The sequence below is a fragment of the Aquarana catesbeiana genome, linkage group LG02, assembly GCF_042186555.1.
Source record: "Aquarana catesbeiana isolate 2022-GZ linkage group LG02, ASM4218655v1, whole genome shotgun sequence".
Lineage (NCBI taxonomy): Eukaryota > Metazoa > Chordata > Amphibia > Anura > Ranidae > Aquarana > Aquarana catesbeiana.
In genome coordinates, this window is record NC_133325.1 from 498846092 (window position 1) to 498864248 (window position 18157).

Here is an 18157-nt window from a genome sequence, read left to right on the forward strand (position 1 = left end):
CTGGCCCCTCCCCTACGCGTGTTCGACACAAGGTCACGTGTCTTTATCAGGGGAATTTGATTGGACGGACGCTCCACAGCCTAAATATAGTCATCGTGGCCATTTTGCTGTGGATTTGCAGACACTCTAGTGCCAGGCTCCATGTGTTATTGCTCAGTGTATTGAACGACGCAGCAGAAAGCAACAAGCATCTGCGAAACTAGGATTTATAGCTGTGTATATGGGGAACGAGTTAATAAAGTCCAACTCATAACCCAAAGGAAATATCCAGGGCCGTCTTTAGCGCAGGGCAAATGGGGCACTTGCCCCGGGCCCAATCTTTGTTGGGGGGCCCGCGCTAGCCGTGAATTGGGGCCCCGATCACAGCTTTGCAGAGCGCACAGAGGACATGGGAGGATGTATTCCTCGCTAGCCAGCTGAGAGGGGGCGGGGCCGGGAGCTCCACTGACGCTCTGACCCCGCCCACGTGCAGCCTGTGTACTCGGAAAAGAGCTTCTGTAGTGAGAGCCAGTGATCGGAGTGCGAGTGTCAGTGGAGCTTCCGGCCCCGCCCCCTCTATACTGGCTGGTGAATACAGAGGTCCGGGGGCGGGGCCGGGAGCTCCAATGACACTCCCACTCCGATCACTGGCTCTCACTACAGGCGCTCTATTCCCAGTACACAGGCTGCACGTGGGCGGGGTCAGAGCGTCAGTGGAGCTCCCGGCCCCGCCCCTTTCAGCTGGCTAGCGCGGAATACATCCTCCCATGTCCTCTGTGCGCTCTGCAAAGCTGTCATCGGGGCGACAATTCATGGGTGATGTGGGCCCAGGGCCCACCCAACAAAGCATCAGTGGAGCTCCCAGCTGCTTTAGTGAGAGCAGAGAGTGGAAGCCCCGCCCACAGTCTTGAATGTATGTAATGAGTTTGGCTGGCCAGGTATGTCCTTACAACCATAAAATGCCTGACTGTTTAAACCCTGAGCTGTGTTATTTAACTGTAAAGCTGTGCATTGCTGAAATTTCTCTGACCATCCCCTGTATAATGTCCGCAGTCTCTGATTGTCTCCTGCAGTATGTCCGCAGTCTCTGATTGTCTCCTGCAGTATGTCCGCAGTCTCTGGTAATCTCCTGCAGTATGTCCGCAGTCTCTGATTGTCTCCTGCAGTATGTCCGCAGTCTCTGGTAATCTCCTGCAGTATGTCCGCAGTCTCTGATTGTCTCCTGCAGTATGTCCGCAGTCTCTGGTAATCTCCTGCAGTATGTCCGCAGTCTCTGATTGTCTCCTGCAGTATGTCCGCAGTCTCTGGTAATCTCCTGCAGTATGTCCGCAGTCTCTGTCTCCTGCAGTATGTCCGCAGTCTCTGAGTGTCTCCTGCATTATGTCCGCAGTCTCTGATTGTCTCCTGCAGTATGTCCACAGTCTCTGATTGTCTCCTGCAGTATGTCCGCAGTCTCTGATTGTCTCCTGCAGTATGTCCGCAGCCTCTGATTGTCTCCTGCAGTATGTCCGCAGTCTCTGGTAATCTCCTGCAGTATGTCCGCAGTCTCTGTCTCCTGCAGTATGTCCGCAGTCTCTGAGTGTCTCCTGCATTATGTCCGCAGTCTCTGATTGTCTCCTGCAGTATGTCCGCAGTCTCTGATTGTCTCCTGCAGTATGTCCGCAGTCTCTGATTGTCTCCTGCAGTATGTCCGCAGCCTCTGATTGTCTCCTGCAGTATGTCCGCAGTCTCTGATTGTCTTCTGCAGTATGTCCGCAGTCTCTGAACCTCTCCTGTAGTATGTGTATTAATGTGCTCCTTTACTTGCTCAATTATTTGGGAATGCTCCACTGCTCAGTGAGAGGTAATGATGTGCATGAACCTCTAGCAACCAATCAGCAAACAATAGTGATCTGCTTTAATCTCTAGCAACCAATCAGTAAGTGCTAATGATGTGCTGTAACCCCTAGCAACCAATTAGTGAGCGCTAATAATGTACATTAACCTCTAGCAACCAATCGGCAAGCAGAAATTATGTGTTGTAACCTCTAGAAACCAGCCATTGAGCAGTAATGATAGGCTGTAACCTCTGGCAAACAATTGCAATCGCTGCCTGATCTGCTGCAGTAAACTGATTTTGAGTCTACCTGCTATTTTTTGTATGTCTCAGAATGGAGCTGGGGCCCCAAGAAAATGTTTGCCCAGGGCCCAATCAAAATTAAAGACGGCCCTGGAAAAATCCACATATATAGAAATATATAAACAGCCAATGTGATGTTTGTGCAGGACGGAGACCAATGTTCAGCACATATTATCCCAAACATACAAAATATACCAGTGCTACTGTATGACCTATGACAAGGCAATCTAACAGTAAATATCCACAATCAAATCTCATGTATAATGGATGACTTCTAAGCATATCCCTAATACCATGTTGATTATATGTAGTGTCACTTAATAATAGTGTGTACTATGGATATATTTAAAATCAACATCCTAATGTGGTAGCAACAATCTGTTACAAAATGGGAACATCCCGAAGTACAAAGACCTATATGCACCCCCAAAATACATTAGAGATGAATATGACATAAAATTGAAGATAACATTAGATCCAAAATAGAGATTAAAATACGTATAAAACGCATGTATACATGAGTGTGTATAGGTACGCACACATATATATAAAATTCTATAGAGGTACTAAATTTCATAGAGATACCACTACAAGCTGTATCCTACAAGCATTTGAATACAATTCAAAACATATATATGTATGAAATGCAATGTTATTTTATAATAAAAATAAAATGTTAAAAAGATTTTTTTAATTAAAAAATATATATAATATCAGAGCCGTAAACTAGGATACAGTGATAGGAGCTTATGTATATATGTGTACTCTTCGATCTGTTTGATCTCATTGCAGAAAAAAAAAAGTATGTCCGCAGTCTCTGATTGTCTCCTGCAGTATGTCCGCAGTCTCTGGTAATCTCCTGCAGTATGTCCGCAGTCTCTGATTGTCTCCTGCAGTATGTCCGCAGTCTCTGGTAATCTCCTGCAGTATGTCCGCAGTCTCTGATTGTCTCCTGCAGTATGTCCGCAGTCTCTGGTAATCTCCTGCAGTATGTCCGCAGTCTCTGATTGTCTCCTGCAGTATGTCCGCAGTCTCTGGTAATCTCCTGCAGTATGTCCGCAGTCTCTGTCTCCTGCAGTATGTCCGCAGTCTCTGAGTGTCTCCTGCATTATGTCCGCAGTCTCTGATTGTCTCCTGCAGTATGTCCACAGTCTCTGATTGTCTCCTGCAGTATGTCCGCAGTCTCTGATTGTCTCCTGCAGTATGTCCGCAGCCTCTGATTGTCTCCTGCAGTATGTCCGCAGTCTCTGGTAATCTCCTGCAGTATGTCCGCAGTCTCTGTCTCCTGCAGTATGTCCGCAGTCTCTGAGTGTCTCCTGCATTATGTCCGCAGTCTCTGATTGTCTCCTGCAGTATGTCCGCAGTCTCTGATTGTCTCCTGCAGTATGTCCGCAGTCTCTGATTGTCTCCTGCAGTATGTCCGCAGCCTCTGATTGTCTCCTGCAGTATGTCCGCAGTCTCTGATTGTCTTCTGCAGTATGTCCGCAGTCTCTGAACCTCTCCTGTAGTATGTGTATTAATGTGCTCCTTTACTTGCTCAATTATTTGGGAATGCTCCACTGCTCAGTGAGAGGTAATGATGTGCATGAACCTCTAGCAACCAATCAGCAAACAATAGTGATCTGCTTTAATCTCTAGCAACCAATCAGTAAGTGCTAATGATGTGCTGTAACCCCTAGCAACCAATTAGTGAGCGCTAATAATGTACATTAACCTCTAGCAACCAATCGGCAAGCAGAAATTATGTGTTGTAACCTCTAGAAACCAGCCATTGAGCAGTAATGATAGGCTGTAACCTCTGGCAAACAATTGCAATCGCTGCCTGATCTGCTGCAGTAAACTGATTTTGAGTCTACCTGCTATTTTTTGTATGTCTCAGAATGGAGCTGGGGCCCCAAGAAAATGTTTGCCCAGGGCCCAATCAAAATTAAAGACGGCCCTGGAAAAATCCACATATATAGCGGCCCGAGGAGAAGAAGACAGAAGACGCCGCGGAGGAGATGCTGGACGAGAACACCGGAGGAAGAACCAGAAGAACCAGAAGAGCCAGAAGAACCAGAAGATGAAGGAAGATAGAAGAAAGAAGAAGCATTTAAATAAAGGAATTGTCAAAAACTGTCTCTTGTCATTTTTAACATTTTTGACACTTTTTTCGTGAAATGGTAGGGGTACTTATGTACCCCCTTACCATTTCACACAGGGGGGGGGCCGGGATCTGGGGGTCACCTTGTTAAAGGGGGCTTCCAGATTCCGATAAGCCCCCCGCCCGCAGACCCCCACAACCACCGGCCAGGGTTGTGGGGATGAGGCCCTTGTCCTCATCAACATGGGGACAAGGTGTTTTGGGGGGCTACCCCAAAGCACCCTCCCAATGTTGAGGGCATGTGGCCTGGTACGGTTCAGGAGGGAGGGGGGGCCGCACTCTTGTCCCCCCCTCTTTTCCTGCGGCCTGCCAGGTTGCGTGCTCGGATAAGGGTCTGGTATGGATTTTTGGGGGGACCCCACGCCGTTTTTTTTTTTTTTTTTTGGCGCGGGGTTCCCCTTAAAATCCATACCAGACCTGAAGGGTCTGGTATGGAATTTAGGGGGAACCCCACGTCATTTTTTTTTTTTAATTTTGGCCGGGGTTCCCCTTAATATCCATACCAGACCTGAAGGGTCTGGTATGGAATTTAGGGGGACCCCCACGTCATTTTTTTTTTTTAATTTTGGTTCGGGGTTCCCCTTTGGGGAATTCCCATGCCGTTTTTATCAATGAACTTCTATGTGTATTGTCGGCAATGCAATAGCCGCGGGTAGTTTTAAATGAGTTTTTTCCTTCAAAATGTCATTTTGCTGTCAGACTGTTCTAAACACAGGAAACATGCGCCCCTTTACAGGCACACTATAGACACCCCCCAGGTACGAAATTTAAAGGGATATTACACTTTTATTGATTGACTTTAAGTATTATTAAAATCACTGCTCCTGAAAAAACGGCCGTTTTTAAAACTTTTTTTTGCATTGATCCATGTCCCCTGGGGCAGGACCCAGGTCCCCAAACACTTTTTATGACAATAACTTGCATATTAGCCTTTAAAATTAGCACTTTTGATTTCTCCCATAGACTTTTAAAGGGTGTTCCGCGGCATTCGAATTTGCCGCGAACACCCCAAATTGTTCGCTGTTCGGTGAACTTGCGAACAGCCAATGTTCGAGTCGAACATGAGTTTGACTCGAACTCGAAGCTCATCCCTAGTCCCTAACATAATCAGAGCCCCTCCAATGGTGTTTAGGTGCCTCAATGCCCCAAAAATGCATACCAGCTGTACTTTGGTTATGCACATCCCTAAAGTGTACAGATAGGTGATGCCTATCAAAGCCTTTTCGGATGTTTTTAACGTGTTCCTCCATCCGATCTTTTAGGGCTCTGATGGTACGGCCAACATAGCGAAAATCGCATGGACACTTAATTACATAGACGACCCCTACAGTGTCGCACGAGATAAAATGCTTAATAGTGTGGAGTTGATTGGTACAAGGATTACAAAATTCTCTCACTCTCCTGATATTGCCCGGAACTCTAATGCAGCTGTAGCACCTCCCACACCCATGAAAACCTTTCATATCCCAAAATATTTTGGGTTTGGGGGGGAGGTTCCACCACATTATGCACTCGTAGGTCCCGTAAATTCGGCACCCTCTTATATATAATCCTAGGCGTGTCTGACAGATGGTCTTTGAGATGAATGTCTTGTTTCAACACATTCCAATATTTCTTTATAATTTTGTAGATTGTAGTCGAGCACTATACTTGTGCCCATATCCTCATTACTTCTTTTATTGTTGGCGCCCTCTGTTAGTAAACTATCCCTGTTCAAATCCCTAACTTTAATTCTTTCTTTCTCCTGAAAAGTATCTCGATATCCCTTATCCTCGAACATCCCACTCAGCATTTTGGATTAGGCTTCAAAATCTCCATCCCTTGTGCAGTTCTTCCGCATTCTCATGTACTGCCCACGGGGAATATTATTCAGCCATGGTTTAAAATGACAACTTGTGGTGGGGATATACGAGTTGCGATCAGTCGCCTTAAATAATGATTTGGTTACAAAACCTCTTACAGTGTTGCTGATCTCCAAATCCAGAAAGTGCACGCTATCCCTACTGACATCCCAGTTCAGGGAAATATTGCGATTGTTATCATTCATAGATCGCAGCATTTCCATCAGAGATTCCATATCGCCCTTCCAGATGATCAAAACATCATCTATGATCCTCTTGTATAAATGATTTGATACCCCTCTTAAGGTCCCTATGTTCATATACCTTCTTGACAGGTAGTTGATCTAATTCAGTGGTGACCAATGTTTCCACATATTTTTTGTTAGCTATATGGGGATTGAACACAGAATTGTTCTTTAAACTAGTGGTGTTGTTTTCCATGGCTAATCTTTCAATACGATTAAGGGCATAGTAATTTTTGACATTTCATTTTCTAATAAACTTCTGTACCCCTATATATGTCTCAAATTTATTTAAACCTCTTTTAGGCGCAAACTTAATACCCTTATCCAGGGTCAGAATTTCCTCCCTGGAAAATTGCTTACCACTTATATTAAAGATACCCTCTTCTAGTTTTCCCTTCTTCCTTTTTTGCTGTATCCTTCGTCCGCCTCTTCTTCCTCTTTTTCTGAATGTCTTATTCCATGGGTGGGTTCCCCCATCCTTTCCCTAAAAAAGGTTCACCTTGATAACATTCTTCATCATTCTTCATCATCTTGCAATGGTTGGTAATTGTTATGGACAGGCACCCCGTAATAATCTTGAGGTGGTCCATCATCTCTAGCTCTTCTGGGTTTGGGTGTGTAAGTCCCATTATCCCGAGAGTCCTCTCTTGTGTGGGGAGCATACCCCTGTTGCCGATAATCTACCTGTTGGAGACCCCTGTATGGTTGACGCAGCCCCCCCCCCTATATGGTGTTCCATATTGGCGACCTTGTTGTGGGCGACCACATGGGTTTTGATCGTAATGCTGCTTACCCCTATAATGGGGATTGTTGTAGTGGTAACCCCTCCCATGCTGGTTACCTCTCTGGTAGTCCCCATTTTCATTACCCCTATTGTACGATGTTCCGGGTTTCCAGTTTCCGTAATTGGATGGTGGATCATATTGTGAAGACCGATAACTATTTCCATGTGCCCCACGATGATCATTGTGCTCATAATAAGGTCCTCTGGGTGGCGGTCCTTGTGGTGTACTTGGGTGTTTCCCTTCATATTGATTTGGGTGTTGCCTTTTATACAGCTGCTTTCTATCCTTCTGAGGGTATTGTTTCTGTGGTTGTAACTGTCACGTTTTCACTCCAGCATTGGAATCTGATGTATTCTGATCCTGGGGGTTTACACCACTATTGTTCACTATAGTGGATTGCCAACGAAAAACCTGCTTTTTCTGGTAATCTTCCAGGTCTCTCAAATATTTCTTTCTTTTAATGTTCTTAATTTCTGAATCTTTTTTCTGCATATTCTTCTGGAGATCACCCATAAGTTTTCCATATTCGGGCGTATCTTTAAATGGGTTGATTTTATCCCTGATGTCCTTTATTTGATTTATTAATTTTAATTTCCTCTGCTTCCTTTTAATCAGAAAATCCATAACCTCTCTCCCTTTACCTTTAAAGAAGGTATACCACTCATCAATGTCCTCACCCCCCAACAGACCATCACTGATAGGCAAATCCCATCTTAACTTCCTAGGTACCATATTATCCTTTAAATACTTTTCCAGGGTGGATTGATCCCACCACGTATTCATTTTCTTATCCACGCATTGTCCCAATTTTCTGAAAAGATGTGTGATATCATTCTCTTTAGTATTAGAGTCTGAGAATAGACCATCTAGGTCCACTGGATGGCACTTGAGCATGGAATTCTGAGCACTAAGCACTAAGATTAATGCACGCACGTTGGATATAAATGATTTTTTCATTCATTATATATACAGTTAGTAGTTTAGTAATGGTTACTTTCATTCTAATGGTATAGATCTAGTATATTATTTACACCTTCCACTTTAAAATCACTTGTTTTTTTATATATCTCCTTTGTGCCTTGCTGTGGCTGGATAAGCCGCTTATGCTGTATTTTCATTATACCTCATATGCATTTATAATCTCCAGATTGATATTTTCACCTTAGCGCAGTGTATCTTTTGTATACCTTGTTCCCATATTCAGGGGGACAAGGGCCTCTTCCACACAACCCTAGGCTGGGGTTGTGGGGGGCTGCAGACAGGGGACTTTATGGAATGTGAAAAGCCCCTTTAAACTAGTGGGTACAAGGTGCTTTGTGGTTGGTATTGGGCTGAGCCCAACATGCCTTAAAGGCAGCCAGCTATGTTGAGTGCATGTGGGCTTGTATGGTTCAGAAGGGGGTTGGGTGATCGCTCTTCTTGACCCTTTCCTAGCTTGCCCTGTTGTGCGCTCTGAAAAAAGATGTGGTTTGGATTGGTGAAGGCAGCACACAGCCTTTTGAGAAAGGAGTGGAGTGTGGAGTTCCCTTTTAAAAGTAAAAGCTAGCCCATGGAAATCCAAGGGGTTAGAGGGGGGAGACAAGAGCATTAGAGAATGGAGTATGGAGTTCCCATTTAAAAGCAAAAGCTAGCCCAAGGAAATCATATGCATTAGAGGGGGAAGGTTAAATGCCCTTTTAGAAGCAGCTAGAGGAGCGAGAGTTTTTTTTACATAATTTTAACAAGGTGCATGTCACATGTTGGTAACATAACATGCTAACATGACCTGTGTGCAAATCTCCTTAAAAAAATACATAAAGATGAACCAGTGTAAAAAAAAATGTCAAGTTTAGAGGTGCGCCCGTTAAACCCATTCATTTGCATTTGCGTTGCTTGACATTTACTAAGATTTTGGCCACGCAGTGAACAAACACATTTGAACAAGCGCAAGAGCCATTTGCTCATGTGCAGTGCTTAAATTGATCTCACGCAGGTCTAAACGTACTTGCAAGCACAGCAGGCTTGCTCAGAAAAAGTTACTTTCTCATTCTATTTTGTATATATTTGTTACATGGGCAGTTGTTACTACACTTCCTCACATCACCCCATAATATTGGCACCTCCATCTTCTGTTACTATTGAATTGAAGATGCGGTGCGCCATTTCATTCTCCCGTGCGCCGAGATCGCTATAGTAAATGGGGATTAGCACTCTGTTACCAGCGCAAACGTTAAATATAAAAAAGTGCTATGCGCCTCTACTGATGGCGCGCGACTTTCGTAAATCAGCCCCAGTATCTGGTGTGCCAATGACCACTATTTGCCTCATGCAGTGCAGAACATCTCCTTCGATTAGAATTGATCAGGTTGTTGATTGTGGCCTGTGGAATGTTGGTCCATTCCTCTTCAATGGCTGTGCAAAGTTACTGGATATTGGCAGGAACTGGAACACACTGTCGTATACGTCGATCAAGAGCATCCCATACATGCTCAAAGGGTGTCATGTCTGGTCTGTATGCTGGCCATGCAATAACTGGGATGTTTTCAGCTTCCAGGAATTGTGTATAGATCCTTACAACATGGGGCCGTGCATTATCATGCTACAACATGAGGTAATGGTCGTGGATGAATGGCACAACAATGGGCCTCAGGATCTCGTCACGGTATCTCTGTGCTTTCAAAATGGCATCAATAAAATGCACCTGTGTTCATTGTCCATAGCATACCACTTGTGGGCCACTCGATTCACAACATTGACATCAATAAACCGCTCACCCACACAATGCCATACACGCTGTCTGCCATCTGCCCTGTACAGTGAAGACTGGGATTCATCCGTGAAGAGAACACCTCTCCAAAGTGCCAGACACCATTGAATGTGAGCATTTGCCCACTTAAGTATGTTAGAATGATGAACTGCAGTCAGGTCAAGACCCCGATGAGGACGACAAGCATGCAGATAAGCTTCCCTGAGATGGTTTGTGACAGTTTGTGCAGAAATTCTTTGGTTATGCAAACTGATTGTTGCAGCAGCTGTCTCATCGGGGTCTCGACCTGACTGCAGTTCATCGTCGTAACCGACTTGAGTGGGCAAATGCTCACATTCAATGATGTCTGTCACTTTGGAGAGGTGTTCTTTTCATGGATGAATCCAGTTTTCACTGTACAGGGCAGATGGCAGACAGCATGTATGGTACCATGTGGGTGAGCGGTTTGCTGATGTCAACGTTGTGGATCGAGTGGCCCATGGTGGCAGTGGGGTTATGGTATGGGCAGGCATATGCTATGGACAATGAACACAGGTGCATTTTATTGATGGCATTTTGAATGCAGAGATACCATGTAGAGATCCTGAGGCCCATTGTTGTGCCATTCATCCACGACCATCACCTCATGTTGCAGCATGATAATGAACGGCCCAGTGTTGCAAGGATCTGTACACAATTCCTGGAAGTAACTTTGCACAGCATTGAAGAGGAATTGACCAACATTCCATAGGCCACAATCAACAACTTGATCAACTCTATGCAAAGGAGATGTGCTGCTCTGTGTGAGGCAAATGGTGGTCACACCAGATACTGACTGGTTTTCGAACCCCCCCCCCAATATAATAAAACTACATATTTCAGAGTGGCCTTTTATGGTGACCAGCCTAAGGCACACGTATGCAATAATCATGCTATCTAATCAGCATCTTGATATGCCACACCTGTGAGGTGGATGGATTATCTCGGCAAAGGAGAAGTGCTCACTAAGACAGATTTAGACAGATTTGTGAACAATATTTGAGAGAAATAGGCCTTTTGTGTACATAAAAAAAGTTGTAGATCTTTGAGGTCAGCTCATGATAAATAGGGGCAAACAAAAAAGTGTTGCGTTTATAATTTTGCTCAGTGTATATACACTCTGCATTCAGTGTAGAATATATACAGTGCAGGCAGTCTAGTATGTGTGTGTGTGTGTGTGTGTGTATATCTATCTATCTATCCATATATATATATATATATATATATATATATATATATATATATATATATATATATATATATATATATATATATATATATATTGCATTCAGTGTAGACTACATATACAGTGCAGGCAGTGTACACAGTATATAATAAAGTGCGTACAGTTTCTAATACACTTCAGGTGGTGTACACAGTATATAATACAGTGCATTTTGGTGTATGGAACATAATACAGTGCAGGTGGTGTACACAGTATATAATACAGTTTGTAATATAGATAAAACTAATTGAAAAAAAGAGCATGGGTTCCCCCCCTCCCCCTGCCCATTACCAGACCCTTTGGGTCTGGTATGAATATTAAGGGGAACTTCGAACCAAAAATTAAGAAAAAAATTGTGTGGGGGTCCCCCCAAAATCCATACCAGGGCCTTCAAGTCTGGAATAGAAATTACAGGGAACCAAAAAAATGGCGTAGTCCCCCCCCCAAATCCTTACCAGACCCTTTGGGTCTGGTATAGATTTTAAGGGGTACTCCACGGCAAAAAAAAAAAACAACGTGGGGTCCACCCAAATCCATACCAGGCCCTTTGGGTCTGGCATAGATGTCAAGGGGAACTCCACACCAAAATTTAAAAAAATATTGCAGTGGGTTTCCCTCAAAATCCATACCAGACCCTTATCTAAGCAAGCAGCCTGGCAGGCCAGGAAAGGGGAATGAGCGAGCGCCCCCCTCCTGAACCATATCAGGCCGCTTGCCCTCAACATGGGGAGGGTGCTTTGGGGTCTCGTCACAAAAACCCTGGCCATTGGTTGTCGGGGTCTGCGGGCGGGGGACTTATCAGAATCTGGAAGCCCACTTTAACAAGCCTCCCAGATCCCCACCATGTGAATGGGTAGGGGTACATTGTACCCCTACCCATTCACCAAAAAAAGTGTCAAAAAGTAAAAACCACAATATACAGTTTTTGACAACTCCTTTCTTAAAAAGAAAAAAAAAAAAGAGTGTCCCACGATTTCCATCCATCTTCAATCACGCCACCTGACAGACCTAAAAAATAGAAGAAAAAAAAGCTCCGCCTCTTGGCTGTAACATCTGTTATATAGGTAAGGGTGGGGCCACATGGTGATGTAACCAAGTGACCCCGCCCCTTCTGATGTCATGTGATGTCAGAGGGGGGCAGGGTCATCCGTTTACATCAGCGGGGTTGCCCCGCCCTTGCCTATATAAGAGCTGTCAAAGGGAAAAGACAGCAGTCGCCGAGAGGCCTCCTATGGAGGCAGAGTTTTTTCCACTGAAGATGGATGGACACTTTTTTCTTTTTAAGAAAGGAAATGTCAAAAACTGTCTATTGTGGTTTTTACTTTTTGACACTTTTTTTGGTGAATGGGTAGGGGTACAATACCTGATACCCATTCACATGGGGGGGTGATCTGGAACTCCAACAACCACCGGGCAAGGGTTGTCGGGAAGAGGCCCTTGTCCCCATCAACATGGGGACAAGGTGCTTTGGGGGGACCCCAAAGCACCCTCCCCGTCTTCAGGGCATGTGGCCTGGTATGGTTCAGGGGGGGTGCTCGCTTGCCACCCTATCCTGTCCTCTAGGATGCATGCTCAGATAAGGGTCTGTTATGGATTTTGGGGAGACCCCACGGCAATTTTTTTTCTTGATTTTTTTATCTATATTGCCAGGAGCTGACAATATATTACAGCCACGAGCAATTTTCAATTACATTTTTTTCCTTTTGAAATGTCATTTTGCTATGGCACTGTAATACACAGCACACAGATGCGCCACTTTAGAGGCAGACTAAGGGGACTTCCCAAGCACGATATTCAAAGGAATATTTAATTTGTATTGTTTAACTTTATTAAAATCACTGCTCCTGAAAAAATCGGTAATTTTAAAAACATTTTTTGCATTAATACATGTCCCCTGGGGCAGTACCCGGGTCCCCATACACTTTTTATGGCAATAACTTGCATATAAGCCTTCAAAATTAGCACTTTTGATTCTTCATGTTCAAATCCCATAAACTTTAATGGGCTTCGCATGTTCGCACAAATTTTTTGCCGGTCCGCATGTTCTGGTGCTTCAAATTTTCAGCTTTCAGCGCTGTAGCTGTTTAAATGACAATTGCGCGGTCATGCTACACTGTATCCAAACATAATTTTTATCATTTTGTTCCCACAAATAGAGCTTTATTTTGGTGGTATTTGATCACCTCTGCGTTTTTTATTTGTTGCTAAACAAATAAAAAAAGACAGAAAATTTTGAAAAAAAAAAGTTTTTCTTTTGTTTCTGTTAAAAATGGTGTAAATAAATATGTTTTCTCCTTCACTGATGGGCACTGATAAGGCGGCACTGATGGCACCAATAAGGCGGCATCGATGAGGTGGCACTGATGGGCACTGTCAATGGGCACTGATAGGCTGCACTGATGGGCACTGGTAGGCGGCACTGATGGGTGGCACTGATATGCAGCACTGATGGGCATTGATAGGTGGCACTGATGGGCACTCATGGGCAACACTTATGGGCACTGAAAGGCTGCACTGATTGGTACTTATGGGTGGCACTGATAGGCAGCACTGATGGTACTGGAAGGCATTGGGGATGGGTACTGATTGGCAGCTGCCTGGGCACTGATTGGCATTTCCCTGGAGGTCTAGGGTGGCATACCTGGTGATCCAGGGTGGTGCCAATCCCTGGTGGTCCTGGTGGCATCCTGGTGGTCCTGGGTGGGCATCCGAGGGGGGCTGCGCTGATAACCAATGAGCACAGACCCCCCTGTCAGGAGAGCAGCTGATCGGCTCTCCTCTACTCGCGTCTGTCAGACACGAGTGAGGAAAAGCCGATCAATGGCTCTTCCTGTTTACATCGTGATCAGCGGTGATTGGACATGGCTAATCATAGGGTAAAGAGCCTTCGTCAAAGGCTTTTTACCGAGATCGGTGTAGCGGTGTGTCTGACTGACACACCGCACCACCGATCACTGCAATACACTCCCCCATGGGTGCGCAAGAGTGGTCGTTCTGGGAGGCCGTCATATGACGTCCACCCAGAACGAGAGCTGCGCCGCCCAGCCATCATTTGACGGCCGGCGGGCGGGAAGCGGTTAAGGATGATGAATTACATTTATATTTACTTAAAGAGGATAGCGCTATATCTTTTTTAGTTTATTAATTGTGCCTGTAATTTACTAGCATGTAATTGTAATCCCTATAGGTTTAATTGCAGGCATGGTGGTTGCTATTATTTTATGTAATATAAATATACATATACACTGAGCAAAATTATAAACTTATACTTATACACTTTTGTGTTTGCCCCTATTTATCATGAGCTGAACGCAAAGATCTATGACTTTTTCTATGTACACAAAAGGCCTATTTCTCTCAAATATTGTTCACAAATCTGTCTAATCCCAGGTTCACACTGAGATGCGGGAATGAAGCAGTGCGAGTTCAGCTGAACTCGCACGATTTCACTCCCGCATGTCAGTCCTGATTTCAGCTGGGATTTCACAGACATCTGTGTGGGTTTCAGATGTCAGTGGAAATCGCACACCGAAATCACAAAAAGTAGTACAGAAACTACTTTTTGAAATTGGTGCCGCGCCGCAAATGCAGCGGCTCACCGATTAGGATGGTGCCATTGCCGCCAATTTGACATGTCAAATTGCATGTCGAATCACACCAGTGTGAACCAGGGATAAATCTATGTTAGTGAGAACTTCTCCTTTGCCAAGATAATCCATCCACCTTACAGGTGTGGCATATCAAGATGCTGCTTAGACAGCATGATTATTGCACAGGTATGCCTTAGGCTGGCCACAATAAAAGGCCACTCTAAAATGTGCAGTTTTATCACACATCACACAGCACAATGCCACAGATGTCGCAAGTTTTGAGGGAGCATGCAATTGGCATACTGACTGCAGGAATGTCCACCAGAGCTGTTGCCCTTGAATTGAATGTTCATTTCTCTACCATAAGCCGTCTCCAAAGGCATTTCAGAAAATTTGGCCCTCATCCCTCGGTGCTCCCGCGCAGAAACGAACACGCATATGTAAACTGTATTCAAACCACACATGTGCAATAATTCTAGTGCTAGACCTATCCTATAACTCTAAACAGGTTACCTGTTTAAAGCTTTGCCTATGGAAATTTTTAAGTACCGTCGTTTGTCGCCATTACACGAGCCTGCACAATATTAAAGCATGACATGTTGGGTATCTATTTACTCAGCGTAGCATCAGCTTTCACATTTTACAAAAACAAATGGGGTATATATTGTGCTTTGTTTTTGTTTTTTTATTAATTACATTTGTTTTTGTTTTTTAAATGTGTTTGCAGATCCACTGCGCAAATACTGTGTGGCATAAAAAATTGCAACGTTCGCCCCTAGGGTCTCTGCAAAAAAAGAATGTATAATATTTGAGGGTTATAGATAATTTTCTAGCAAAAAATACTGATTTAAACTTGTAAACAAAAAGTGCCTGAAAAAGCCTGGTCTTAAAGTGGTTAATATAGTTGTATTTGTATGCACAACTGCTACTGATCTGTGTTTGTAAACACAGTAGCCATCTCTCAGTTTGAGCAATCAACTTCATCATCCACAAGTACCTCAGTAAAGAGGGTAGTGGAGGTCAGCATCAAGACAAAAAAAAGACAGTGTGATGACAGATACCTGTCATGTGGTTTATGGGGGATTTATCATGCCCTCTCCCTATGTGTCTGATATGTGGTATGAAATTATCAAATGAAGCAATGGTTCCAAGCAAACTTAAAAGACACAACAAATCATCTATCACTAGCCAGCAAGGGACCAGAATATTTCATTTGTTTGAAAAGTCAACACAAACAACAAAAGCAAGTCATGATGAAGAATATGAAAGTGTCAGAGAAAGCACCGGAGGCTAGCTATTTAGTGGCCAATATAGCAGCTAAAGCTAAATACTAGCCACACACATTTGCGGAAACAATTATTTTGCCAGCATGCACACATACCTCCCAACTGTCCCTGATTTCGAGGGACTGTCCCTGATTTGGAGCAATGTCCCTCTGTCTCTCATTCCTCCTCATTTGTCCCTCATTTTGGTCTGATCTATATAGTTGTATATAAAATGCACTTTTTATCTTTCAAAAGGTGTTTCCCAGTGTTAAACCTTTCATCCAATTTCTAAATTGCTGCATTTGTACATTTTAAAAGCCAATATAAAGGAATAGTAGTGGTAAAAAAAAGCACGTTTGGACTTGATTAACCTTTTTTGGGGGGTTAATTCTCCTTTAAGGGGGTGTGGCAGGGGGCGTGTCCTATGCCTACATACATTTGCTAGTAGGTGTCCCTCATTCCCATCTCAAAATGTTGGAAGGTATGTGCACAGCAATTGTCAACAAAATGCTAGGCCCATAAGCAGCAAAAGAAATTGCAAAAGTTCCATTGTGTGACAGTATGATTGTAAGGCGAATCAGTGACATGTCTGCAGATATTAAAAACCTGTTTTTTGAAAAAAATCTGATTTACTGGGAAATTTTTCTTACAAGTTGATGAATCCACTGACATAAGTGGGCATGCTCAGCTCTTGGCAAATGTTTGATTCATGTATGGGGACCACATTAAAAAGACTTGTTTTTTTGCAAACTGATACCTGAGAAAACAAGTGGAGAGGAGATTTATCGCGAGACAACTGAGTAACTTAAACAGGGTAGATTAAGCTGGAAGAACGTTATCAGTGTCTGCACTGATGGTGCTTCTGCCATGATGGGTAGTGCCAGGGGCTTCATCAGCAGAGTCACAGTTTAGAACTTGAGTTTTAAAAACACTCACTGCTTTCTATACAGGGAGGCACTAGTTGCAAAGACCCTGCTAAAATACTGGATGGAGCAGTGAACATTGTTATTTTTATTTTAAAAAAAGGAGCCTTTACAATCACTTTAACTCATATACTCAGTCCTTTAACCTGTGAAAGTCAGCAGACTGCGGTGTGTAACAACAAGCCATGGTGTTCTGCTCCGATTTCAGCACACAGAATTGAAAACAGACGTGTCTTTAAGGGCCGCACCTTGATAGATTACCAATAATAAACATGTTATACTTACCTGCTCTATGCGGTTGGTTTTGCACAGAGCAGCCCAGATCCTCTCTTCTCGGGTCCCTCTTTGCTACTCCTAACCCTTCTCTCCTTTGAGTGCCTCTCAGCAGGCAGCTTGCTACAGGGGGCACCAAAGCCGAGTCAGAGCTCCATGTATCCATTCAGACATGGAGCCCTGACCCTCTCTCCCTGATTGGCTGACTGACTTTGATTGACAGCAGTGGGAGCCAATGGCACCACTGCTCTGTCTCAGCCAATCAGAAGGAGTGTCCTGGATGGCTGGGGAGATCGTGGACATTGCAGGAGAGAGAAGGAGCTCAGGTAGGTAATAAGGGGGGTGCTGGGGGGGCTGCTACACACAGAAGGTTTTTTATCTTAATGCATAGAATGCATTAAGATAAAAAACCTGCCTTTACAACTTCTTTAAGAGAAAAAATCAGAGCATTTCTAATGGGACAGAATTCTGCATATGCAGAATTGATGGAAGACACACAATAAGCGACACGTGCATACCTGGACAATACTTTGAACATCTCAATGAACTGAGTGCTAAAATGCAAGGTAAAGAAGAAAATCTTCTCACCTCATCTGACAAATTACATGACTTCAGATCCAAGCTGACACTCTGGCGCTTCGGCAGTCTTGAGATGTTTCCCCTCAAATGGCAGCACACTTACTTCTCAGTAGAGATGGGCCGAAGGACCCCCTGTTCAGTTTGAACCACAAATGTTGAACATCACAAAAGTTTGAAACTGAACAATAAATCCCGTTGGGAAACTGGAAAAATCTAAAGGGCCCATTTTGAAGGCTTATATGCAAGTTATTTGGCATACAAAGGGTTATTACCCTGGGGACATGATCTTTTTTACAACCTTTTTTTTCATTGATACATTTTTAAATGAGCAGTGATTTACTGATGCTTAAAGTGAAACAAAAAAAATGAAAAATTCCTTTAAATTTAGTGCCTGGGAGGCCCCCTTAGTCTGCCTGTAAAGTAGCA